The 17,241-nt window shown below is 41.4% G+C and overlaps 1 non-coding gene across 1 annotated transcript; it reads left to right on the forward strand.

Moving 5' to 3' along the window:
* Window positions 1–5,188: 5,188 nt before the first annotated feature.
* On the forward strand, window positions 5,189–5,295 carry LOC122686411. Its single transcript, XR_006338770.1, has one exon. It is a non-coding gene; the product is annotated as a U6 spliceosomal RNA (small nuclear RNA).
* Window positions 5,296–17,241: the final 11,946 nt, after the last annotated feature.

Here is a 17,241-nt window from a genome sequence, read left to right on the forward strand (position 1 = left end):
TACTACTATAATAATACAACCTAAGCTGAAGTTATTCCTTCCAGGTCGCCAGTATAGGTATACAATATGAAAGTGTAAGAAATCTAAACCCTTCAATCTAGAAGACAAATAAGAGTGACATTTTTACTCCAAGGAAAAAAATTAATTCATAAATAAAACAGTTTAGTTGAAAGGTTTTAGAAGAAGATTGATTCATTGCATCGCTAAATTCTCAAAGAGGAAACCTGAACTTCATATAATGCTGAAAATTAGAAATGAGACAGTAACCACTATGATCTGTTTCTGTAATGCTGCAAGTCAAAGAAGAAGACAGTGAACATCACATTTCTCTTAACACTGTTCGGTATTGACATGGAATTGTATGGTATTGACACGGAATTGTACAAATTGATATTTCTTGTGTGATCTTCAGGGTACAGCTAAAAGTAACAAAAACAGTTAACCACCCCCATTTAACACACACTATCCACTGGACTTTCTGAATCTATCATCACAACAACACTATGAGGCAGGTATTCTTAGTTCCATTTTACAGATGAGGAAACTAGGGATCAAGTAAGTGTATGCAGTACACAGACCATGGTCACTCGGATGGTTAAACTGGATTTCATCTCAAGCAGTTACAGAAGTTGTCATGTGGCACAGCTCCATGAAACAGGTATTCAGTGCCGTGGAAATGGAGGGAGGGGAATGAAGCAAGTATTATGTGCTTTTTAGAGCTCTGCAGTGCCCTGCTCGGCTACTTGGAGAAGTCATTAACTTCCCTGAGGCTCGTTTTTTAAATATTTGAAATGAGGGCATGATGATAACATCATGATTGTTAAGGAGGATTTCATGAGACTGTGTAAGGTACTTAGCTCAGTACCTGATGAGTGGTTTTATACCTGCTTTTACCCAATCTGACAATCATTACCTTTTAATCAGGGTGTTTGGAGCTTTTGCATTTAATGTGATTGTTGATATGTTTATGTTAAATATATCATCTTGCTGTTTCCATTTTTTCTTTGTTCTCTTTTTCTTCCTTTTCTGCTTTCTTTTGGATTGAGTATTTTTTATGATTACATTTTATCTCTTTTGTTGGTTTATTAGTTACAACTCTGTTTTATTTCAGTAATTACTTTAGGGTTATACTATGTACATCTTTAACATACCTGTCTACATTCAAGTGATACAGTACTTGACATATGGTTTAAGAAGCTTACAATGAAAAACTTTCATTTGTTTCTTCTTGCCTTTGTGCTGTTGTGGCCTCATGTTTTACTTCTGCATTAGTATAAGCTTAAACAGTCAATTTTTGCTTAAACAGCCAATTATCTTTTGAAAAGAGTTAAATATTCTAAATACCCCAACTAAAAGGAAGAGATTGTCTAGATTGGATAAAAAAACAAGATACAACTATATGCTACCAACAAAAAGTATATGTTGAAAATAAAGGGCAAACAGATTAAAAAGGTAGAAAAAGATACACCATACTAACACTAATCAAAGGAAAGCAGGAGTGGCTATATTAATATCAGACAAAGTAGGTTTCCCAGCGAAGACTATTACCAAAGATAAAGAATATTGCATAATGCCAAATAAAGGGTCAATTCAGCAAAAAGACACAAAAATCCTAAACACTTGTTTACATAACAGCTTCAAAATTCTTGAAGTAAAAACTGATAAAACTATAAGGAGAAATTAACAAATCTGTAATTATAATTGGAGATTTGAAAACTTCTTTCAATGTTAGAACAAGAAGACACAAATTTTAGAGCTAGATTATGCATAGGCTCAATTTTAATGAATGACTTAAGAGAAAAAAAAAAACTAAACAGTAAGGATATAGAAGACTAGAACAAAAACTATCAACCAATTTGATGAACGTGACATAGAACACAGCGATACCCATCCATGGTAGAATACACATTCTTCTCAAGAGCACGTGGAACATGTACTAAGACGACCACATTCTGGGCCAAAAAGCAAGTCTCCATAACAATAAAAGGATTCAAGTCATACAAAGTAAATGGAAATAAATTAGAAGTCAATAACAGATATCTGGGAAAACCTAAAGTACGTGGAAAGTAAATAGCATTTTAAAGATTATAAATCTTAAGTCTGGGGGACAAGAGGAAGTGAAGTAGAGAACAGCCAGGGAGGTATCAGAATGCTCTGGAATGCTTTTTATGAAGATTGGAGCTGATCCTGCCTTTGATCTCCCCACTGCAACCCAACCTTCACACTGACAACAGCACGATCCTTCTAAAATTAACTCTGATCATCACCTCTGTTTAATGGCTCTGCATCACTCCCAAATTTAAGCCCAAAATCTTGAGACACAGTTCCTGTTCCTCCCCCTACCCTCACTTCTCACTGTCTCACTTCTAATTTCCTGTACATTCTTTTGTTGTTACACCATTTCTTTGTTTTTCTTTCTCTACTACTACTTTCTCTACTACTAAAGTCTGGACAAGATACATGCCTTTTTCATTTTTGTATCTGTGTCTAGCATGGTGTCAGGCAAAGGGCATGCTTTCAAAAAAGTTAGTTCAGTGAATGAGTTTATTAAACATTATTTTCTTTATCCTCTCCAAAAAAATTAGTTCCTGCAAAATAAGGAAATTACTTTCTTTATGTAATTGGAAGCATTTTTCCCCCGAGAAAGTCCATTAAACTGAGCCTATACACAGCCTAACTCTAAAATTTCAAAGATCGTAAGGCAGTGATTTTCAGTCCCTTTAAAGTAGTAAGGCCCGTCATTTTCTGTTTCTGCATTTGTGTCTCACTACCTCATCTCTTGCTGAAATGTTCTTTTTACATTAGTAGCTTGATAAGTTGCTAAGCAGTTTTCATCAGACCCATTAGAACAATGGTAAGCATCTGTTTGTGGAGCATGGACATTGAAGAAATCTGATCTAGTATTGAGAAAATCATTCCTGAGCTCAGAATTGGCTCAAACTGGCACCTTCTGGCATTTGCTTGTGGGTGGGGAATGTGGAATGCTTTGAAAGCTAAATAGATTTATCAAGCTTTAAAACTCCCTTATGGCGAAAGGAAAACAGCATTCATTGTTCGAAAACACCATTGTTTGTTTTTTCTGCTTTTCTGTTTTTTGGAAACTGAATCTGCAAAAACACTCATGCCCAGCATTTTGCCTCATGTACCTCACTTATTTGGAGGAGGCCTGGCACCCCGCTCCAGTATTCTTGCCTGGAGAATCCCATGGACAGAATAGCCTGGTGGGCTACAGTCCATGGGGTTGCAATGAGTCAGACACAACTGAAGCGACTTAGCACCTCACTTACTACGTTTCTGGAGGATGTGAGTGACATGGAAACTTTTTTATTATGATTACAATGTTCAGAACAAATTGAAAACCCCCACTTTAATGATCATACTGAATTTTACAGGAAAAGACACTATATCTGTCATTGTAGGAAAACAGTAGTTTTGATAGGAGTGTGAGTCTTGGAACGAGACTTCAAATCTGTTTTTCTACTTCTTGGCTGTGTGAGCTTGGACAAGGTATTGAATTTCTCTGTGCTACCTCAATATCCTCATCTATTCCACAGGAATAATGGAACTTACATCATAAAGTCGTTTTTTTTTTTAAAAAAAAAGTAGGTTGATACATGCAGAACACGTGAAAGGGTAAGGGCACAGAGTAAGTGAACAATAAGATTCAGTTTCCACTGTTGACACAATCAGTGTCATTAGCATCATTAAGCAACTGAATGTAGAGTTTCCACATCTGATTATTAGGCCACAGCAATTCTGCAGCCATGATTCTAGGGGACACCACCTCAGTAGCAAGGCTGTTTTATTAGTGTGAATCTATCACAACCTGAGAGGTACTATCCAGAGGCTTCACCCTGGTTTTCAAATCTCTCCGCTCCAGCTCCACGGTCATTGCTAGGGCTTCATCATCGCTCACCCGCAGTAACTCAACAGATTCCCCCTCCCGTCTTTTCACCTACTAGGCACCAGGCCCCTCCCCCACGCCAATCCATTTTCTCTACAGAAAGCAGAGCAATCTTTCTAGTATCATCTCCTCTTTAACTTCACTCACTTACTTAAAAAAAACAAAACACACACACACCCTCAGTGACAACCTTTGACACAGTATAAAACCCACCATCCTTGGGTGAAGCAGAGGGACCCGTGGGATCCGACCCAGCAAACCTCTCCACTCTGCTCTCGCCACTCATCCCCATGTAGAGACGGACTGTTTGTGCTTCCCCACCCACCTTGCTCTCCTCACTGCCTGGGATACTCACCCCTTCACCTGGATGGACTTACTTGTCATCAGGATCTACCTGTGGCTGATATCCTGCTCTTCCAGTCCCCTCCCTCAACTTTGGATTTAGAGCATCCAAACTTTAAGCTCCTTGAGGCAAGGACACTGTGCACTAGCTTATACCTAATTGTCTGGCACATAATATGTTTTATCAAATATGTATTGAATTAATTACCCTCCATTCAGAGTTCTTGGAGGTTTCCATACTTACAGGCCTAGCATAACATTTAACTCATTATAATCACAATTATTCTAGATTTGTCTCCATTAAATTGCAGCCTTCGCACATGAGGCTGGATCCTTGTCTTATGCATCACTGTGTCCCCATCTTCCAGCATAGTTTCTGCCATGAAACAGGAACTCAGCAAGTTCCAAAAGAATGAATAGTATCCACATACCACTAATCTCAGTTTTGAAGTTTCCCCCAATTCTGAAGCAATGGGATTTATGCCCCCCACTCCCACCTTGGGAGTTCTTGGATGTTATCCCAATGATACCACTGACAAATGTTTGTATGTACATATACTTTTCTGAGTGGTGAAGCCATAGCTTTCATCAGATTCTCAGAGGGGTTTCTGATTCCCCCAAAGGTAAGAATCTAGGTCCTAAAGAGTTATATTTAAAAACCAGTTGGGAAATAAAATGTTTGCAAGGAATCAAAACTACTATGGATGTACTACCTCTCACCAGTTAGAATCACCATCTTTAAAAAGTCTACAAATAGCAAATGATGGAGAGAGTGTGGTGAGAAGGGAACTCTTCAACACTTGGTAGGAATGTAAATTGGTGCAGCCACAATGGAGAACAGTGTGAAGGTTCCTTAAAAATCTAAAAATAGAGTTGACATATGATCCTGCAATCCCACTACTGGCCATCTATCTGGACAAAACTATACTTTAAAAAGATATAATGCTCGCTTCAGCAGCACATATACTAAAATTGGAACGATACAGAGAAGATTAGCATGGCCCCTGTGCAAGGATGACAATCAAATTCGTGAAACGTTCCCTATTTTTGTGAAACAGATCACCAGCCCAGGTTGGATGCATGAGACAAGTGCTCAGGGCTGGTGCACTGGGAAGACCCAGAGGGATGGGATGGAGAGGGAGGCGTGAGGGATTGGGATGGGGAAAAAAAAAAAAGATATATGCACCCCTATGTCCACAGCAGCACCAGCCACAACAGCCAAGACATGGAAACCATCTAAATGTCCACCAACAGACGCATGGATAAAGAAGATGTGGTACTTATATTCAATGGAATACTACTCAGCCATAAAAAGAGAATGACATAATGCCATTTGCAGCAACATGAATGGACCTAGAGATTATCATACTAAGTGAAAGAAGTCAGAGAGAGAAAGACAAGTACCTTATGATGTCACTTATATGTGGGATCTAAAAATGCCACAAACAAACTTAACTACAAAAGAGAAATAGACTCACAGACACAGATCAGACTTGAGGGTGCCAAGGGGGAGGGATGGGAGTTTGGGATTAGCAGATGCAAACGATTATATATAAGATGGATAAACAACAAGGTCTTACTGTATAGCACAGGGAAATATAGTCAATACCCTGTGATAAACCAAGATGGAAAAGAACATGAAAAAGAATATATGTATCACTTTGCTGTAGAGCAGAAATTAATGCAACACTAAATCAATTATATTTCAATAAAATATTTTTTATAAAAGGAAGTAAAAGCACACCCACAAAAGAAATTTGTTTGCAAGGTAGTTTGGTGAATCAGCCCCTTTGGCCCGGATGAGGTAGTGGGTGTGTGGCCCGACAATCCCACAGTCTCCAGTGGTCTCCTTGCTGGACTGTGGAGGGGCCAAGTGGCTGCAGGTGCTTTTTTCCCAGTGACTATCCTGAAAGCCTCCTCCAGCAAACCTGAAGGAAAAGCCTGAGACGCATTTGCAGGGCCTTCTTGGTTCTGGGAGCATCAAGGATTTCAGCCCTGGGACTAGCACCACTAGTGTGTTAAGTCAGCACTCAGGGAGGAGAGACTTTTCTGTTCAAAGCTGAGAACCTCCTTTGATCCACATTGGCTAGACGTTTTTCCTGGCTTCCAACAATAGACTTGGCATGGTTTTTTTTTTTTTTGGTGTTTTTTTTTTTTTTTCTGGCCTAGACCCACACAAACAAGAGACTAGAGCTTCTCCAAAAAGCTAAGAAAAAGCACATTTTAAAAATAACTTAAGCAAATGAATTCATTCTGGCAAAAGCAGTCCCACTACGTAAAATAAACTAGGGTTTCGCAATAGCAAGTCCTAAAACACGTAAACAACCCCAGGGTCCACGTGAGCCAAGCCATTTGCTGAACACAAAGTCCCTGGCCTAAATTCTGCCAGAATAAAGAACACCTTATAAAACTAGGAGTTGATGGCCATCATGTGAAAAGATGATGGGAAGGGGGGAGGAGGGGTAGGGCTCAACCCAAGGAAAATGAGAAAGTCTCCTGACTAGACACTCAAAATGCTAGCTTTCTGAACCAAAAGCTAGCATGATGAGGTACTAGGAGGCAGGCGGTGGGTACAGGCTATGCCTCAGGCCCTTGCTCAGACCCCACCAGGCTTCTGCCTTCCCTAGGGAAAGCCAGCATCCACTCTCTCTCATGCAGTCACAGGGAGCCCCTGCAGGTTTTACCATGTGTTTTCTTGACAGGATAATGGTTCCACTGAAATTATAATAACACACTCAGCCAAACAAGCCCATGCTGTTCTAGTAACTTCATACCCAGCCTGAGTTTTCTGAGCATCATAGTAATGCATTCTTTCTAATGAGGCCCATACTGTTCTGATGAACTTCTGCAGTGTTTCATCTCTATACCAGAACAATACTTGCTATAAATACTAAATATCACGATCATCATTCTATATTTGAATAGTTCCCCTTCCCCCCCCCCAAAAAAAATAGAGTACTCTCTCATCTCTTAGTAGTAGTGAGGTCCTTTCTAGACTGAGAACACTGCTAGAATCCACATCTCAGAACAGACAGAACTTGGAGAAATTCAGAGAAAGCGCACAGGAATCATTTTTAAAGACTAGACAGTGCAATTTATAGAAAAAGGTTGAAGAGCTTGCTATTATTTATAGTAAGCCTTAATACTATATTTCAGGCATACAAATAAGCCACATTTATAGAATAATGGCTATGTGCCATTTCTCATTTAACCCTCACAACAGCCTCAGAAATTGAATATCCCCATGGTACACCACAAAGACGCTGAAACGTAGGTGGAAAGATGGTCCAAATAGACATTTTTCACAAGTAATTTGCTTTTCTCTCTCTCTCTTTTCTCTTACCTAAAAGTTGGATAGTACTTTACCTGCACCTTGAGCAAGTGACATGGGTCACTTTCAGATAAAATGATCAAAATCAGTGTGAGCTCTGCCTCTTTTTCACTCTGTCACAGCGACCATCAGCATTCTGGAAAGCGGCTGCCCCGCCGCCTCGGTTCTGTTGCGGGAGCCGCGGGAGCACAACCTCCCCCAACCCCATCCACCAAACCCAAGCACATCATGTGAGCAAGACATTGGCCTTGGGGTTTTCGGCCGCTGAATCTGGGAGATTGTTTCTGCAGCAAAACCTGTTGGACTTAGTCACCCAGCTGACCAGAACCTGGCCTGCCTCTATGGCCCACAACTTATTTCAGCTAACACTCTACGCTGCCTTCCAGGTAGAGAAGGATGGCTGTGTCTTGTACCTTGCGTGAGGAGCAGGGGGAAAGGTCATTATGTCCAACGGCAGGAACTGAGATTCCCCAGGGTGCAGTTAAGAATGATGCACAGGGTTTCTTCCTTGGTGGCTCAGTGGTAAAAACTCTGCTCACCAACGCAGGAGACGCGGGTTTGATCCCCTGGTGCAGGAGGATCCCACATGCAGTAGAACGGCTAAGCGCATGCGCCACAGCTATTGCGCCTGCGCACTAGCGCCCAGGAGCCGCAGCTCCCGAAGTCTATCCGGCCGCAACTACCGAAGCCCGAATACCGCAGAGCCTGCGCTCCACCACATGAGAAGCCCCTACTCGCCACAACTAGAGAAAAAAGCCTGAGAGCAGTAGCGAAGACCCAGCGCAGCCCAAGAAATGCTTTTTAAAAAAAGAAAGACTGACAGATAAAGAGAAGTGAGGATGACCAGGGGAACTTCTATTGAAGATTTATTCAGAAGAGAAAAACGGTGACGGGATGTACTGTCTCCCACACATGTTGAATGAACACTTTGCATATATTTTCTCAAAGAAAGCTCTACTTAAGGGGAATTTTCTTAACAGAGTTCCTGGCTTGGAATTGTTTCCTCTGCTTCAGGGTTTCTCTCTGGGTTAGTCTATTTTCTTGGAGACCTCACGACAATAACCTTCTCCCTTACTAATCAGCATGCAAGACGGTTTTCATTTCCAGTCCAGCAGGAACCCAAGGATCTTGGTTTGGATTCCCCTCAAATCAGAGCCTAAGATAAGGACTCCAGGACAGTGAGTTTATTTGGGAGGTAACTATAAGAAGCTGGAGTTAGAGAGCAGGCTGACTGAAAGAAAAAAGAGGAAAAGCCACTATGAGGATGAAGCATACCTACCCTCCAAGGTCACTGTGAGGATAAGAGGTGCTAATAGAAGTGAAAATGCCCAACACAGCTCCTAGCACATACCAGGCACTCAGTAAATATGAATCCCCTGCCCTCCATCGCCTGTAAAATTCTGGAGCTGTACTAGACGCTGAAGCAAATCAACTCTAACGTCCTTCCAACTCTTCACCTGTGCTTTCTTTTGGGTTTCTGGTGAAGACTCTGCCCCAACTTCAGTAGCAATGAGAAACCACTTCAAGTGAAAACCTGATTTAGCATCTGCTGAGACAAACAAAAAAGAACCCAGGGAAGCAAAAAGCCATGGAAAGGGAATGGAAGTGTAATTCCATTTTTATAAAAAAGAGATTTCTTCTTCTGGAATGCTGGGTGGAAATCTTGATGAGGGACCTTCCTGTTATAAATCTTCTTTGGAACAAAGTAACAAAGGAAGGAAGGGAGCGAAAGAAAGGAGGAAGGGAAGAGAGAGGGGTAAAGGGAGGGAAGAGGAGAGAATAAATAAAAGAAAGAAGGAAGGAAATAATCCAATGGGGACTCTGCTGAGCAGACCGTAAGACTCAGGGACAGTTTAAAATGAAACTTCCCTGAAACCCTTTCGGAGAGCTGTGCTTCTTCAGAAAAGCATCATCAGGGCTATTCAATGCCCAGGGCAAAGTCTTTTTCATATTACTGGACATGAAACAATATCACATTTGAGGTTGGCTGGAGGCCATTCAGAAATTCAATAATTATTCAACCCAAGGGGCTTTCCAAATGGTGATGTAGCTTCTTAGGAGGAAATTAATATTGAGCAGTGTATCAAATCTAATTGGAATCTTGAGGAAAGAGGGTCCCGAGTAGGTGAAACAGCTGGGGGCTAATGTAGGACAGGGTGAGTCATGTGCTTGCTTTTGTGTCTTGCGTTAATTATGATAGGAAAAGGAAAACCTTGTTTATTTTTATGCTGGGAAGGCAGGGGTTGCTTGGAAGAAGTTCTTCCATGGCACCTTGAGTCTGACAGTAGTTTCTTTTGTTTCTTTGCAAAGATATTCAAGAACTATATCTGCACAACTTCCTGGTTGGCCCTACAAAGTAGTCAGGGGCTCATGACTGACTTATTGGCCACCCAGTGGGTAGGCACTGATCACAAAGGTATGGCAGTGTTTTCTCCTCTTCAAGAGAAAGTCTTTCTGATACCCACGTTATGTTCTTATTTGGAAGAAGGAAGGGGCTGTAAGCAAGTCTGAAGCATCCGTGACACACCAGCCTCTTCTCTATCCTTCTATACCCTTCTGTATGAACTACTCTGAGAGCATGACTTCCCAAATCCATTGAGCATACGATGGTCTCGTTTTCCCACTTGAGAGAGGTGCTCAAGACTCACTCTTAAATTGATTTGGGGGGACTAGACTACTGGGTCTTTAAAGAAGACTATGTTAGTTTCTGGTTCTCCTGGTAACTATCCCTCCTTGGATCATATCTAAGTTGATCTGTTTAATGGTGAGACAGTTTCTCTCCATTATTCAAGTGCTGAGGCCAACCACAAGTGTACCACACTCAGCTTGTGTCAGGCCCAAGCAAAAACATCAGGCTTATCTTCTGATGAGAAGAAGAGTCACTCGTTAAAGATTCAAATTACATGAGAAACCCTAAATCCAGTCTAGTAGGGAAGAACTGGAAGACCAGTGGGTCACTATGAAAAGTGCAAACAGATCTTAAAAACAGAAAGAAGGCTCACAGTCTCCTTTCAATAAACGACTTAGGAAAGAATATTCATTCTATGCCTATAGAATTGAAGGCAGGTAATTATCCATTGTGATTCTAAATTGCACTTTATTTTTTTAAGCTGCTGCTAGAACTTTGAACAGTATCATAGAGTATCATTTCAGCGGAAATGACTATGGACATCCAGTGTCATTTTGAAAACAACATGGATAACATAGAGTTTTGTCCTGGTTTGAAATTGCTTCATTATCCACACACACACACACACACACATATACACTTTTCTTTGAATTGCCATTATTTCAGTGCTTAGGGGGAAATACGTACATTTATTTCCAGAACCCAGAATTCGCTAACATAAATGCTAGTATCACAGAGCTCATAAAGCACTGAGACAATCCCTCCAAACTTCTGACTAGTAAGAATTTTGAAAACAAAATCAAAGTGGGTAAGTCCTTACTTTTGATTTGTTATATAGGCACTTAGGCTTGCAAATCATCATTGCTTGGGATCAAAGGAGAGACTCTAGAACACCTACTGTTTGTTAGCAAGCCGCCTGTAGTAATCAGGTGAGTGCACAATAACTCGGCCAAAATGAACAGAATTTTCACCAAATCTCACCTCTCACCAAACCGAACTGGAGTGGTCCTTGAACTCTGAGCCCTGCTCTCCAGGGCAACATAACTGTGAGCCTATGTTCATCAATGACAAAGCATACGCACTCTTTCCACTTTTACTCTATTGCAATCTGACTGTTATGACGTTGCTATGGTGATACCCTTCTGACATCTCTTTGCTCTTTTGGTGCCCTCTCAGAGGAATCTGTAATGAAGTGATCTGGCCACAGAATCTTTCTGGGACTTTTCCCATACACCAGTGCAGACCAGCATGACTTTCCTCTTCCAGGAAATGTATGTATAAAGCATGAACTGAAAATGATGAAAAATAATCTGCACTGACTTGACAAGAAATGTGAGTGTTATTCATTCTGTATTGACCTCACCAGAAACATTCCCTTTTTGCTCCCAATCCCAGGAGATGTCACCCTAAGGGACAGTGGGTCTTCTGGATTCAGTGTGGAATGTAACACGCCCTGAGTGCTGGGACAGCTTACTCTCCAGGGGGAGGGGCCGTGTGAGGGTGGTGTGAGAATGACTGGAAGGAAAAGGACGTAAGTTTTTGAGAACTTACCTGTCAGCACTTGAAGTGACAGGTCCTCTGCTAAGCACGTTCCATGCAGCCCTACATTGTGCCCATACAATTACATGTGTCCTTTACCTCATTTTATAAAACGAAGTAAGCTGACTCAGAGAGACTAGACACAGTTAATCTCGATCTTTCAGACTTCGAAGCCCATTCTCTTAATTACTATGAACCTTGTCTCTCTATACTTCATCTTTCAGATAATTCTGGCTTCTCTCTTTTCCCTAGAAGAGCTTGGAAGTGAGATTCATGAGTGGCCACATCCAAATTCCTCAGACTTATCCCATAGGAACCTGGGATGTGAAACAGCCTAAAAGCTGACAACCTCCCCATCTGGGACTAATACACCCTGTGGCCTTTTCCACTTACCCATCAGGATACACGGAACACTGATGGTCATGAGATCCAGATTCAGTGTCTCAATTTTAGTAGTTGTGTCATCTTGGGTGAAACACTTAATCCTTCCAGCCTTAGTTCCTTTATCTATGAAATGGAAGTGGTGAGAACCATACTTATCCGAAGGTTGGGAGTTGGCCAGTTGTTCTCATTGTCCATTTTTGCCCTCTTTTAGAAATTTTTGAGCCTCTTATATTTGAGGCTGTGCCCTGAACTCAGATTTGTAGGTCTAGGATTGCCCTGCAAACAGCAGTTTCCAAACATAATTTATTCAACAAGATTTTCATTTTTCTCTACTGCTTGTTGCCTTTTGAGTTACAGCTTTGACATTATTTTGGAAGCTCCTTGAGGTGATTTTTCTCCATTAAGAACTGTTAACAAAATCATTAAATCCCCCTGATCTCTAGCCTAGCTTTTGGGATCCCAGCCCTTATCCTCTAACTGCAAGCATAGTCCCCGTACCAACAAGATGAATCTTGGTTTCTGGAACACATCTAGCACTTTTCTCCGTTCGGGTATCCTTACTCCTGTGGCTCCTTCTGTCTGAAACAGCCTTCCCATCCGACTCCACCAATGTCCACCACCTTAAGGGCAGCCCAAATGCCACATCCTCCCTACAGTTGCCTACAATCAGCTCCAACCAGAATTAATCTATCCTGTCTCTACGCTCCACAAAAACATGCTGGCCTCTTCTACATTACACTCCATAGTCTTTGTGTGTGTGTGTTATTGCTTGTGTTTCTCTTGTCATTTTTACTAGATTGGAAGAAACTTGAGGGCAAGATCCAGGTTTTCCCCTTGCCATGTGATAAGGGGCAGTGGAGTGTGAGGGCTAAGGCCATGGGTTTCATTCATACTGTCCAGTCTATAACCCACCTACATGATGTTCTAGCTGCATGACCTCAGGCAAGTTAATTCAACTTTCTAGTCTATAATGTCCTCACCTGTACCTACCACATAGGGATCTTCTGAGAATTAAATGGGATACTTCCTGTAAAGTACATGGACTACAGTCCACCAGGCTCCTCTGCCCATGGAATTCTCCAGGCAAGAATACTGGAGGGGTTGCCATGCCCTCCTCCAGGAGATCCTCCTGACCCAGGGATCGAACCCTCATCTCTTACGTTTCCTGCATTGGCTGGTGGGTTCTTTACCCACTGAGCCACCAGGCAAGCCTCCCCACCTCCCATGCCGGTTCAGTTTATCTAACATTAATTACATCCCAAAGGCCACATCTTCAAGTAGTACCACATTGTGGATTAGGGTTTCAATATGTGAACTGCAGCAGGCAAGGGGGCATGGAGTAGGGAACAAAAATTCAGTCCATAGCAAGTATCTACACATTTTCCATACTTATATTGAACTGGTCTAGGGACAGCAATAAACCAAACAGATAAAAATCCTTGTCTCATGGAGTTATACCCTAGCGGGAAGAGTAACTAGGCAGTGTGTAGATGAAATAACTGCTTCTCTAGGCATCCACATCCTTATCTCCCTAACCTGTGAATATGTTGCACTACAAAGTGGATTAGATTGCAGATGGATTAGCATTGCTAATTAGCTGACTTTAACATAAAGAGATAATCCTGGATTATCTGGTTGGCTTCAATGTTATGTTCCCCATAAATAGAAGAGGGAAGCAGGAAAGGCCAGAGTGATGCAATATGAGAAAGATTTGACCTACCCATGCTGATTTTGAAGATGGAGAAAGGGGACTATGAGCCAAGGAATGTGGGTGGCCTCCAGAAGCCAGTAAAAACAAGGAAACTGATTTTCCCCTATTAATTTAAAACAGGAATGCAGCCCTGCTGACATCTTGATTTTAGCCCAGTGAAACTTGTGTAGGACATCTAAGCTACCAGAACCATAAGATAATAATTTGGTATCACTTTAAGCCACCAAGTTTTGGGTCATTTGTTATAGCATCCATAGAGAATGAATATAGGTGTTAGACACTTGCTATTCTGTGCTAAATTGCTTCAGTCATGTCCAACTCTTTGTGACCCCATGGACTGTAGCCTGCCAGGCTCCACTTTCCATGAAATTCTCCAGGCAAGAATACTGGAGTGGGTTGCCAGAATACTGGAGTGGGATCTTTCTGGCCCATGGATCGAACCCAGGTCTCCTGCATTGTAGGCAAATTCTTTACTTCTGAGCCACCAGGGAAGTTTTACAGGCAGTATATATAATGAGGTGACCCAAAGACAAAAGAGCAGATAAAGCCAAGGAGGGTTTTGGAATGCAGGAACAACGGAAAAACCACACCCTTATCATCCTTCCTTCCCCCATGTTGTAACTATTAACAGATTTCAGGTCCTCCTGAGCGGTATAACCTGTCTCCCCTCCTACCCCAGAGGGAGAAGATATTTACCTTACTCTCTCCCCCATCCCCCCACCAGTATATGTGCCTCATCCAAGCAGCAAATGACCTGCAAGACCCCTATCCCACTCCTTGTACCCTGGGTATAAAAATGGGCTAAGGACCCCTGTTCAACGTCTCCCTTGAGCTGGCCCGCTGTTCTAACAGTGTCTCCCACTCTAACAAACTTTATTTCCCTTTCATTTTGTCTCATGTCTGGAAATTCTTTTCCAACCTGCGCCTGGACCACGACATTTTTGGTGGCCCATGTGGGAAACTTAGGGTCTCTTCCCCCACCTCCGCGCCTCTCCTTTCTCACAGGGATCCTCTGCGAACAGGCAAGTGCTGTGGAAGCCACTGAGGAACTCTGGCTGGGGTTACCCTCTGGTGGGTTCCCGGGGCCCCACTGCTCTCTGCGCCCCAGGAGCTGCCACCCGAACAGGCGAGGGTCTCTCCTTCTTCTTTCCTGAGGACTAGGCCCACACAACCAATGTTGTGTGGGCACAGGTCAGGCACTTAAAAACCATTATGGCGCCTGCCACATGAAGACTCCCATGTGAAGACAAGGTGGACACAGAACGAATCAGGCCACAAGGGCATCCACCCCCAGCAAGACAACTTCTGTGCCCCGTGTCAGGCACATAGTGGTTGAAGCAAAGCAGAGAGCATTGTCCCCTGGCCACCGCCTCCCCAATAGGATCGTAAGGCAGATTCCTCAGCCTTCTTCCCTGTCACTTTCACTTCTTTCCCTTTTGGTCCAGATTGATTTACAGGAGCCTAGGTGTTGCCTCTGAGCCATCCCAAGAGCCCCCCTATCTCCGGTCCCCCTCTGTCTCTCTCCATCAGACTTCCTAGACAACCCCTACTTGATCTTTCATATCCACATGAGCTCTAGGAAAGAATTCTGAGGTTCCTTTGGTTCAGGTCTTTCTCCTATTTTCAAAAGCCTGAGGCATCAAAAACTCTCCTAACATTCTAAAGAATTCCCTTCTAACTACTCCTGTTTCTCAGGGTGTAGAAAGACCAAGCTTTCCCCACTCCTGCAAATTCCCTTAACCCTTCAGATTCTTCTGATGGAACAAAGACCTCACTTCCCACCAGAGGGACAATCCAAGATTTTTATCTGCCCCTGATATCAGAGTCAATTTGAGCACTATTTGCTCTATATTTTAGCTATAAAACTATGACTACCAAAGGCTAAAGAATACTTTTTGACACAGGATGGCCATGATATTTTTTAGACGCCAGAGAAAACTGATCAAACTGAAATTTTTTTTTTCTTGGAAATGGCAAAACCATTTCTTTTGGCATATGCAATTACAAACAACTAGCTCTTTAAAAGGCCTGCCTAGGGAAAAGCTTGAAATTAACCCTTTCCATGTCCTTGAAATACACAGCCCACTTTGCCTGAGAACTCAGCCTTGGGCAAATTAGAACTTCAACCACAAAAAAAAGAAAACAGGGGGGTGTCAAAAAGACATTTTAAATCTCAAGCAGAAAATTATGAGATCTCCGTCTGTCTGTCTGGATTTATGTATGTCTCAGTGTGTGTCTTTTTTTTTTTTTTTAATAATATTGCCGAAGTTGTAAATGAGTTCTAATTTAATTGGCCTCAAGAAAAGTAAGCATTTATAAATCAGACAATTCTAAATACAAGAGAAATTAACCTAAATAAATTTCAGATTCACGTGAACTGGGAAATTTTCAATATTATGTATCTAGTGTTAATGTTTGTTTGCTAATCTAATACAGACATGTCTAAGCTTCATTAACATTAAGCATAATATTTTCATTGTGCCTAGGTTTATTATAAATTAAATATTGTTATATTGTTATATCTGTTACAAGTTTGTCAGCAAGGAAGGTACCTCGAGTGAAGAAACTACAAAAAAAATGTAAATGAGATATGAGCTTTTAGACAAACTCTATTAAGAATAATTATAATTTAGAAATGTCTGTCTAAAACAGTCTCTCCAGATTTTGGTAATCTGAATTTCCAGTGTTGTGCTAAACTAAGTGATGGAAGTTTATTGAATAGCTAGGTCATTTCCAAATAAAATAAGATTCTGAAACTTTCATTACTGAACACTAACTTCCTCTTACAGAGAAACTAGAGATTTTGGACTATTAATGAATAATGTTTGATGCCATCCTGAGATGTTCCCTAGAATTTTTTTTAAAGAAGTTGTTGCTGGTATTTATGTTCACCAATCTATAGAATGCTAATATAAAGGTCATTTCTTGGTTGCTTAAGGAAAGTATGATGTGTGTTTTCAGTAAAGAAGGTATTAGGAATGAAATCACACTTTATGAAGGAAAAGGAAGTTGGTCTGACTTACAGATGGCTGTTTCAGGATGGGAGAACAAAGTAATGGGTACAGAAAGTGATAAGAAGGTTTTATGGAAAGTGGACTCCAAGAGAAGAGTTTTGTGCATAAATACAAGTTTTCTTGAGATGTTGAACTGCCTTTGATAATGGATTTTAAGTTTCTTTACCTCTGAAGTGATCTGTTCTATGTTTACCTTTGAAATTTTTTTGTTAACTTTGGCTAAGTGAATACCTATTGTTTCACAATGACTTATATGATCCTATCTGACTGAGTGTTATAAACATACCTTTTGATATTTATTGAAAACACTTCCTAAATCATTTGACTTCTAGCTAACTTTAGGATGCTTCAGAGGGCTCCTGAAACTTCCCAAAGAGAGATGTTAAA

Source organism: Cervus elaphus, chromosome 29 (genome assembly GCF_910594005.1).
Source record: "Cervus elaphus chromosome 29, mCerEla1.1, whole genome shotgun sequence".
NCBI lineage: Eukaryota > Metazoa > Chordata > Mammalia > Artiodactyla > Cervidae > Cervus > Cervus elaphus.